Genomic DNA, 10,700 nt, shown 5'->3' on the forward strand with positions numbered 1-10,700 from the left:
TCAAAGTATTGTTTAACTCTCTCACGGTACTTTGCGTTACTGCAACTGTCAAAATTATGTGTAGTGATGTTATGTAATATGTACAAGAAAGCATATTCAATTATCCAATTGACTTGAATAGGATATATTTGCGTCAGTGTATTCAACCATCACCCCAAACCACATTTGTTATACACATATAATAACAGATCAGGTTCACGCATGATGCTTTTACTTACAACTATTTCCTGGGAATGTGCTGGGAATCTGCGATTGTGGCGTTTCAAGTTACCATAGTCCGTTAAATTTACAAGCGGCGTTCTCGACCCTACTCTGAACCCATGTCACATGATGACAGCAGATGATTAATGTCCACAAGATGACTAGCAGACAAACGTATATATGATTTTTTTAAAAAGAGAACTTAAAAATAAGAACAATCGAGTTTCTGAAATTTGATTGCATTTAAGCATTTATCTTTCTTGCTTCAATCATATCTACAATGTATTTATTAAAGGCATGTCTTTGCAGCTCAGTATGATTCGGTCTACTTTCGCCTAGAAATAGTGATGTGGTGTGTAATGTGATAGAAAGTCAAGAATTAAATATCTTGTTATAACATTGAGTAGAGGATACGTTAGACACAGTTATCAATATCAAGATATTTAAACTGCATGTGATCTAAAACAACAAATAGTTATAAGGGATTTATAAAAGAAACGACACGGCCTCCTGAGTGGATTCCAATTGTTGTTCAGTAACACCAGACCTCTGATCATTACAAACACCAGAATTGCCAAACGCAAAAATCAAGTTAATTATGTAACAGTCTTTCTTAATTCAAGATAACATAAAACGACTTGTACTGGTAAATGTACCACAATGTTTCGACTGGATTTTGATGGTTTTCTGTGCAATGTGAACTTCATTGGAGTTTGTTTGTTTGTTTGTTGTTTAACGCCGCACTCAGCAATATTCCAGCTATATGACGGCGGTCTGTAAATAATCGAGTCTAAATCAGACAATCCAGTGATTGACTTCATGAGCATCGATCCACACAGAGGCCGAAATGTGTCTGGAGGAATGTATTTGTCAATATTAACAATAACATTTTATGCTGTTAACGACATTTTGTCTCTCATAACCCACTCAGTATTATGGGACTTGTCTTCATTTTGGGGGGTAATGTGCTCTATTTTTAGTTCGCAATGTAACTGAAGGGGTTAAGCTTTTAGTAACATAAATCACTGGAGCATAAGGTTGTTTTGATAACACTGAAAGCGAAATGCACTGTAGGCGGATGTAGACGACGCACTGATGCAAAAAGTCATGAATAAAGTTGTTTTGATAACCCTGTAGGCGAAATGCACTGTTGACGAAAGTAGAACCTTCAGTAGGGCCAAACTGTATGAAGGTCAGAGCGTTCATAAAGTAAACGTCAATTCTTATAATTTTTCTATCATTATTTTATGCCTCGCAGGATGTAGCGCTAGATCTAGACTTCTTGTCTACACGGACAGCCATGTATCCTCAACTTACTTTTCAGGAACATCTGTTTTAGTTTGTTTGCTAGAAATGTATTCCTATAATATCCCCATTAGATGAGGAAGGTCTGTTAAGAACTACAAGTCAATCACAACGACAGAGCGTCGTAATACATTTACATAAAGTACAAGACGTCAAAATGATCGACATGATAAACGTGACGGGGGAGATTTGCGAAGTTGTTCATGAACCTGTGGCCATTTCAAGTGTTAGTTATGACTGGTCAGTTGACCGAGCATTGAAAGGTGATTGTAACGATATGTCAAATAGATACTAAGGTACATTCATAGATTGCTGTATACCGTCACAGCGCAAGTTTGGATGTGCTTTTCTTCGTTTGTTCTCTAGGATGGTTTGTACCGAGGATCCCCTTGAACGGGCATGCATTCAAACTCATCGACGTATCCCAATGTATGCTAAAACGCTAAGTTCAAAGCAAAAGGCTAAAAATTATGAGAAACGACGCTTCTGTATGTAATTCGTGCTAGGGGATTCTCAGGGATTTCTCTAAGGTATAGTCCGTCAGTGTTTACGTCATTTCAAAAATACAATTCCGTGACGTCAAGATGAACATGAACATGAACTTCAGTTTCGCAGACATGTGACCTACCTCTCATCCAAAGAAAAAAGCCGTACATCGTATAACTTCACACTAAAGCAATATTTACTGTTATAACCAAATGAAACACAACCCGGTGTCTGATAGAGATAACTGTGCAAAGCGGAGGGATATGTTTTCTCAATAAACTTAGTAACATGGTTTGTTTTGACGTCTTTGCGCGTGTCTGAATTCCATTAACATGTTTCATATCCTGAAATTAAATTTTCAGCAAATCTCGCTGCACTGCGCGCGACAGATGCTAGAGCAAGGCATGCCAGATATACGAAACCTACTGCTCCCTTAAGGAAGCCTTTGACATCACGTGCGTCAGGGGACCAGCGCCATCTGATTGGCCGTTAACAGTTGTGCAGGGCGGATCAAAAGCATCGTTTTCCCGTCCATTTTACACTTGAAAAACTCGACGCTTTTCCGGACACTTTCTTGACGCTAATCAATTTTAATGAATTTTTAGTCGTTTTTCCGTCCAATGACCATATACGGAGAAAAACGACGTTTTCGTGTTTGAAGTGTAAACATGGCTAGGTTAAAAAATAACAGAAGGATAAAACTGTAGCATCCTGATGGACAGGGAACACTGGATGAGGAAGCCAGCTAACCAGGAAGTTAGGAATGTGGACCGTCTCTGTTAGTATTTTGTAGTGGAGTATTAAAATGTTTGAATACTTATGCATGGACAATCATGAGATCTGTACTAGGTCACGGTACTAGGTCACTAGGAAGTGATATTCAACAAGAAGTGCGTATTAAATAAAAACTTATATGTTAGAGGCATCGGACTTCTCTTTTTAAAGCCGCGCTGCATATAACATGTAGCATCCATTACCCTTCATCCTCTCAAAGTGATGTCGTTTAACCGTAAGTGTGGGTATATAACTTTTTGTTGAACCAGTTGGCGGCTGAGGATTTTCTATTTGTTGTTTTGCTGTTGACATGTGTTTCCCAAACTTGAAATGATGCACTTAAACCGACAAATTTCTAATTGATCCTGTTGGAGGCACATGACAAAGTTGCACTGCTTTGAAAGTAGTATTTTCAATTTGGAATTGATGTTATTGAACCGGAACAATGGATGCATGTCTTTATTTCCTCCATGATTGAGTGAGTTGGTTTTAACGCCGCTTTTAACAGTATTCCAGTTATATTGCGGCGTGCCAGCTTAACGTGGGAGGACAGCCCGAAGTGATGCAGGTCTCAGACGTTTACCACTTCGGTGAAACCCACGAGCACGGGTGTGGTGCTGACAAACCTAGAAACATAATCTGGGCGAACCAGGATTCGAAACCACAATCATACGGTTCTGGCGTGTCCAAGCGATGCAACTCTGCACTGCGAACGCCGCGCCTTAGACGACTGGACCACCCGTGCCCCTCCTCCATAATTGATTCTGAAGACATTACAAAAGGAAAATACTTTAGCACATACAATGAAAGCATGTAATAAAATGCCTATGGAGACAAAAATCATAATATACGAGCAGTAGGGCGTATATGTGTCTAGTACAAAAGATGTTTCTTTAAATAATATATTTAACAGCAAAACGACAGTTATGATTAATTCCCAAGTATCATTATCAGTTTATGCAGTTACGTTGTGAATATCTGCACCAAGAAACAGAGAAAGCATAATAATTGTCGGAAAGCACATCTTTTTTCAGATATACTTTTACATACATTTCTCATGTAGATTAATATAATGTTTATCAATCGATGATAAATTATTTTTTCTATGAGACAAGAAAGATTCACAGTGAATAAAATATGGCATTCTTAGCGATAACAATGTTGATTACTATGGTTACATTCTTTCGACACTATTGGTCTTGATCCATTTTAATGAACTGTTGCGGAACCTCTTATTGAAAAAATATAGTGACATAAACTGATTAAAAATGTTGAAGAGTTATTACTACACTAACATTTAGTCTCTGAAATCTTATATTACACAATATCCTTCTTGACTCTAAAAATTAAAAAATCCCTATGCTGTGGAATAGAGCTAGCTAGAGCTGGCTAGACTTACTTTTTATGCGATTCTAGATTATTTGTTTTCCATAAAATAAACATATTCCACAGTCATGGTGCAGGACTAAGTTATTACCTGTGCACATAGAAAGCTAAAGATGTTTCATCCATAGCTAAATGGGAGATTGCCATCCGGCACAGTTTGTTGGGGACCAAGCTATAGTCTAACCAAGAAACCAAGAATAGTAATATATCGCAGTCACCAAGAAAACTTGTTTACACTTAAGACGGAAATTCTCTCACAAATATCGTAAAGATATGAGTAGTTTGAAGTGAGGCGGTTGAACATATATCCTCATGACGGTTTGCTATATTATTTGCATTAACCTTTGATTGCAAATCATTTTGTTCACGTCGCAAAATTCTCTCTATGCTCTATTGCATCCTGAAACTTAGGGTCCGATGAAACTCTAACTTGCCGCACTAATGATGACATCAAACAGTTTTCAGATGAAGTATAAATATTTCACGCCTTAGTTTTAGGATAATCAATTGTCACCATGAACGTCAACATATCAGGTCAAATATAGCAGGCTATAAATGTTACCTCATATGGCACACATTTCTATATTTTATTCCGAATTTTTTTCCAAACACTTTCATTGCAATGCAATGCGGGCAGATTCAAAGATTAGCTAGAAACTTAGTTACTGATAGTGTAAAATAAGCGCCTGCATCTGTAATTGTACAGTGTTTGCAAGAGAAACAGTGAGAACAGGATTTTAACGTCTTTTCATCTTCTCCAGCAAAATCGGTGAACCAGGACGAAGAATATTTCCTGAAGTAATACGATCATTGAAACGTTTGGCAGACAGGCTTGATGAAGACTATAAATATTATCAGCAAACTAAAAGGAAAAGTGCAGGCATTGGCACAGCTGGTGGTTTATTTACACTCACTGGGTTCCTGGCTGCACCTCCAGTAGCCATTGCAGGTGCAGTGCTCGGACTTGCGGGTGGAGTTTCTGGAGCAGCCATCCATTTTACTGAACAGTCTTCTGTCAACGCGCATGTTGACGGGGAATTAGCTCTTGGGGGAATCAAGGACAAAATCGACATCACTGTCCCGGAACGTTTTATACACAACATGTAAACAATAAACAACAAATACACAATGAGTGGAATACCTGCTCTGACAACACAAACACAGCGATGAGCGGACCTTCCAGCTCAGGCATACATGAGGTGAGCGGAGCTCCAGCTCAACCTCAGGACGTTTCCTACGAGCGGCACATCCAGCTCGAGGTCGTCCCGACACCAGCACTCGGAATACCAAAGTTGACTAACAGTACTACTAGTGTAATTGTAACACATATTATAACATTGCTCTGGACATAGGACTTCTGTGGGTGATGAACCGACACAGCTCAGGGGATGAACAATTAAGGCAATAAATGCCATACTATAAATAACAATAATTAACGGTAAGTGATATAGTAGTAGCCCAGGCTGTCTGTCTGACAATATATACAATGAAATGTTGGTGAGGATTAACAACGGTGATTAGCGCCTAATACATAATGACAATTAGGTTAATGGAGACATGCACATGTCACGGCTACAGGGTAATTAGCCTTTGGAATCAGACAATGGTTGTCGTAAATCAGTCGCTATGACCCTCTCATCCAAAACTTAATAAACCAAAATATCAGCCCCCAAAACCAAGCTCTAGCTCTTAAACACCCCTTACTTACCCCAATAGCCCAAAGAATAACAAACTACCTAAATGAACACCAAATCAAAAATCTTAAACAAAACTGCAAATAATCAAATATCTTCACCCCTAAACTTGAAATCCCCAAAAATAGACACAACACTAGCTAGCCAAATAAATAAACAAACCGACCCAAACATAGCTAAAACCACCACACTAGCATACATACACTAAAATTGGCCAAATTGGTGTCACATTTACATGGATGGATCTTCAGATCCGACCTCCAAACACACAGGTTTCGGAGCCCATACAACACAACCAACTAAAACCACACAATCCTTCCTACTCCCAAACAACAAATCAATATTCACGGCAGAACTAATGGGCATGGCCTCAGCCCTCCATAATCAAGAATCCAAAAACCACAAAAAAAATCCTAATACTTACCGACTCCCTAAGTGGACTACAAGCCCTCCAGAACAAAAATACCCCAAACCGACCTAAATTAATAAATCAAATACTTAAAAGCTCCAACGACCTAACTAAGGCAGGCAAACAAATAACCTTCTTATGGATACCCGCCCACGTAGGAATATACGGTAATGAAAACGCCGATAAGGCAGCTAAACTATCCCTCAAAATCCCAGAAATAAGCTTAAACTTACCCATCTCAAAATCAGAAATTAAAAGCGTAAACAAGCAAAAATTCTCCATCCATCAAAACAAATAGACAGAGTAATCACTAAACTCCAAACAGGACACACCAACCTAAATAACAAAAACTTTTTTTTAAAAAACAAACTACAGGTAACTGCCCACACTGCAAACAACTAGAAACTCCAGAACACGCACTCATCCACTGCACACACTACCTAACACATCGAACCGCAATACAAACCACCCTCAATCTAAACAAGGCTCTCACTCTAGAAGCAACACTAAACCCACAAAAGAAACTAGAAAACTTCAAGGCCTTAGGCGTATTCTTAATCAAAACGGAACTAATAAAACGCATCTAAAAAAACACTATAATCTACCAAATCAAAATTACATAAACAAACAAACATCCACCATACCCAGCTCCCTTAGTTCTCCTCCCCAATCCCATCGGCATCTATTCCAATCTCAAAATTCCCAAATTCTATATAAGTGTAACAGTGCTAAAATTGCTATATTTTATTCAACTTTTTGTCAAATTCGCCTTCAATTCATAAGTTGTCGGTTAACCATTTAAGACCTGTCGGTACATTCTAGCGATAAGAAATTGTATAACAACATCTGGCACTTCAAATTTACGCCGCCTGAAACAGGTCGGTGGGCGAAACTTTAATTACATGTTGAATAACAACTGGTAGTGGTCAGCGCGTTTGGCACTTACCAGTGTACCGTTATCAGCTATTTAGCGTCAACTGACCAAACTAGAAAATTGAAAACGGGAAACCAAACACGAGCTGAGTGATTCTATCGGCATTTATAATCTTCTATTACCCAACTTTCCAAACTGACCGTCTGCTTTGGCTATTAACAGACCAATCCCATCATACAAAATTGTATAACATGTCCAGTCTTTATTAGTAGAAGAAAGAAGAAGAAAAATGGTTTATTTAAGTGTCCAGCGGTGTATACATAAAATTACATCAGTTTATACAGGAAATAAAATATATTAAAAGATATACATCGCCCGGCCAACGTGGGCCTATTAGACACTAATGTTCTTAAAAGCACTGCAAGTGCTAAAATAGTTATAGTGGACAGTGATGAATTTATTAATGGTGCACAAAATAAGTGATAAAAGTATAATACTCGTACATTTATAACAAGCATTGCTATACAATGACATGTTTTATAAAATATACAGGGGCATACAATACTAGAATTGGTTTATGACACGTTGTTATATAACCTACGTTTGTACATTGATTTAATTAGTGCAGCCACAGAATAGGATAAATTATCGCACTTCATAAGGAATGTGGATTGATCTATAGGGGTCATGAGACAAAAATTTGGGCAAAGAGACGAGGCGTATTAGTCCAAAGTCTCAGTTGTACTGCGCACTACCTTTGCAATATATCTTATGTTATTCAGGTAGCCACCGAGAAAGGTTCCAGGGAGGAATTTAGGTCAAGCCTGTCACGCGCACTCAATCTTTCAACTTTACATTGCTGTTGTAACATATTGTTCAACGCAATTAAATACCAGGCTTCTATAAAGGATGACTTTGTTCAGTAAACAACACATGTAAAACAACGGGTTTGATATGAGAACCCGTGTAGATCCGGGGTAGAATAGGTCTTCAGCAACTCATGCTTGACGTTAAAGGCGACTATGCTTGTCGTAAAAGGCGACTGACGGGATCGGGCGGTCAGGCTCGCTGGGGTATTCTCAGGACGACGACCCCTCGAATTTTTCCATTCGCGGGACGACGACCGCCGGTACGCCTTTGATGTGTGGTGGTGTTTTAGGAGGGGATTAACTCCTTGGTTAATGTCAAAAACTGACATATGTACACGAAAACTGAAATGTGTTCACTGAATTGGTGAACTCCGATTTTGATAATCTAGTGAGTACCATTTACTCAACTGATTGACTCAACAGTTACTCTGTTATAAATCTCCGAAAAATGGTAGTCTGTCGCACGTTAAATCTCCAAAGTAAGTAAGTAAGTAAGTGAGGTAGTCTGTCATCATTCTCGATATGGCAAACGCGCAGGTACAGTACACGTTTCTTCCAACTGCACGCGGCAGTAGATACCTTTGTACTGGTGGCTACACCTACCGAGTTGGAAAAAGGAAGAGGAATGACTGGATTTCTGTGTGCAGCCGACACCATCTACGGAGATGGAACCTTTTACGCGACTCCACGTCTCTTCTACCAGCTCTACACCCTCCACGCCTTCGTCGCCAACAAGATGGGTTGAGACAGAACAGGAGCCTTGGAACCATTTCAACAACGACAGTCCTCGCACCAATAACCACCTGGAGGGATGGCATGGACGCTTAAAGAAAGTCATCGGCAAAGCCCACCCAAACATCTTTGAGCTGATAAGATTTCTAGGAGCTGAACAGCAGAAGACAGAGTGTAATCTGCTACAGTACCAGGCCGGCGAGCGTCTCCCACCAAAAAAGAAGAAGTTCTGCGATATACAACGCAGAATCGATCAACTGAAGACCAGACTGATCCAGAATGAAGTCAGCGTAATTTTCTTTGCTGACTCAGTGTCTCATCTTCTCAAACTGTCTTAATTGCCCATGATTTTTACGTCATCTTGTACATATACATTCTAATTATTTGTAAATAAATCAATATTCCATCCTTATTGTCTTTCGTTCGTTCGTTTCAAATCCATTTCCACTTTTTTACTTGCTCGAGTTAAAATAACACTCGATACCCATTGTTCAACTAGATTGGCGGATTAAAATATTCGCAGGACGACGACCTCACTTTTTGCTAGTTTGTTTTCATACGACACAGGGGGTCGTCGTCCTGAGAATGAACCGGCTCGCTGACTTGGTTGATGCATGTCATCGATCCCAATTGCTTGGTTGATGCTCATGATGTCAATCACTGGATTGTCTGGTCCAGACTCGCTTATTTACAGACCGCCGTCATATAGCTGGAATTGTGCTGAGTGCGGCGTTAAACAACAAACAAACAAATGATATGAGTAATTTGTAATTAGTTGTCTTCATAATCACATGTATGACCCTTGCTGGGCATAGTTGAGCACAGTATTGTTTCAAATAGTTCAGTGTATGTAATGTATGCAGCGGTTTACGGTTGTGCATGGTTTATTGCTTTGACAAGGTTTTTTCAACTTCCGGCAGAGATTATACACCTGTATATGTTCTTTGCTTCCGGATACATAGGAAATCAACAGGTCGGTCTGTAGTTTGCAATTATTTTCCTGAAAGATAATAAGGTTGCATGATATCTTCACGATATTTGGGTTGAACATAGTTACATCTTCTAAACATACTTCAAATCTAAACTGGAAGCAATCACAACTCAAACTCAGTTAACCAAACGGAACCGCACACAAGACTGAGTGAGGGAGTTGGGTTTAACGCCGTTTTGAATAGTATTCTGTGTCAGCTTGATGTGGGAGGAAGCATAGGTTTCTGGCGTGCCCAAGAGACACAACTCTGCATAGCGAATTGCAGCGCCTTAGGCGACTGGGCCAACCGTGCCCCCGTACACAACTGTAAGAAACTATTATACAACAAAGATGGTTTAGATGAGATATGTATTGCGGAACATTCCATGAAGAAACAGTAGCAATATTACACTATCACAAACTACAAAATACATGCACAATAAACGACAATTAAAAAACACAGGTACATTCAACATTCAAAGGAGGTACATTATAACAAGTTTGTTTCAAAACAAGTGTATTATAATCATATGGAAACAATATGAGAATTGAGCAAAACTATGGTAATGTTGTACATACAAGGAATTTGTTTGGAATTGTTGATATGATAACAGATCTTGGAAGTTGTTTCTGGATAACTGTTGGTAAAATTATTAAGAACTTTTCCTTTTAACAGACTGTGCCAAATTCTTTATCATGATTGAGGATTATTTGTGATTCTCTTTCTTGGTTGTATTTTATACAAGACAGTGCGTAATGTTGCTCATCTTCTGAGACATCACATGTTTCACAGAGACGTTGTTCGAATGGGGTTGGTGTTTTTGTATATCTACCAATTTTTCAATTTTTAGTTTGTGATTACTTAAACGAATTTTTGAGAAAAGTGACCTATGACCTTCGTTTTTATAATATGTAAAATAATTCTCAATATTTATAGACGACTTGACCAAACTGTGTCCTTAACTTGCTGTTAGATAAATAGGAATCCCTTAATAATTGC

Source organism: Haliotis cracherodii, unplaced genomic scaffold (genome assembly GCF_022045235.1).
Source record: "Haliotis cracherodii isolate W230 unplaced genomic scaffold, xgHalCrac1.p SCAF_4, whole genome shotgun sequence".
NCBI lineage: Eukaryota > Metazoa > Mollusca > Gastropoda > Lepetellida > Haliotidae > Haliotis > Haliotis cracherodii.